The 278-nt window shown below is 48.6% G+C and overlaps 1 non-coding gene across 1 annotated transcript; it reads right to left on the reverse strand.

Moving 5' to 3' along the window:
- Positions 1–128: 128 nt before the first annotated feature.
- LOC118346032 lies at positions 129–247 on the reverse strand. The gene has a single exon (XR_004799444.1). It is a non-coding gene; the product is annotated as a 5S ribosomal RNA (ribosomal RNA).
- Positions 248–278: the final 31 nt, after the last annotated feature.

Raw genomic sequence — 278 nt, forward strand, 5'->3', positions numbered from 1 at the left:
GAATGCGAACCGGTGATCTGATCGAAACCCTTGGCTACGCGATGGGCAGGGCGCGATTTTCCTAAAAATCCACACCCAAGTTGTCCTTCTTGTAAATTCCTCTCGCAAGGCGGAAAAAACAAAAACGAGGGGCGCAACACGACGACATCCGAGGAGGTCCCCCATCCTAGTACTACTCTCGCCCAAGCACGGTTAACTGCGGAATTCTGATGGGATCCGGTGCATTAGTGCTGGTATGATCGCACCCATCAAACTAATTATTTAAAATTCATATAATC

The sequence above is a fragment of the Juglans regia genome, unplaced genomic scaffold (assembly GCF_001411555.2).
Source record: "Juglans regia cultivar Chandler unplaced genomic scaffold, Walnut 2.0 Scaffold_6315, whole genome shotgun sequence".
NCBI lineage: Eukaryota > Viridiplantae > Streptophyta > Magnoliopsida > Fagales > Juglandaceae > Juglans > Juglans regia.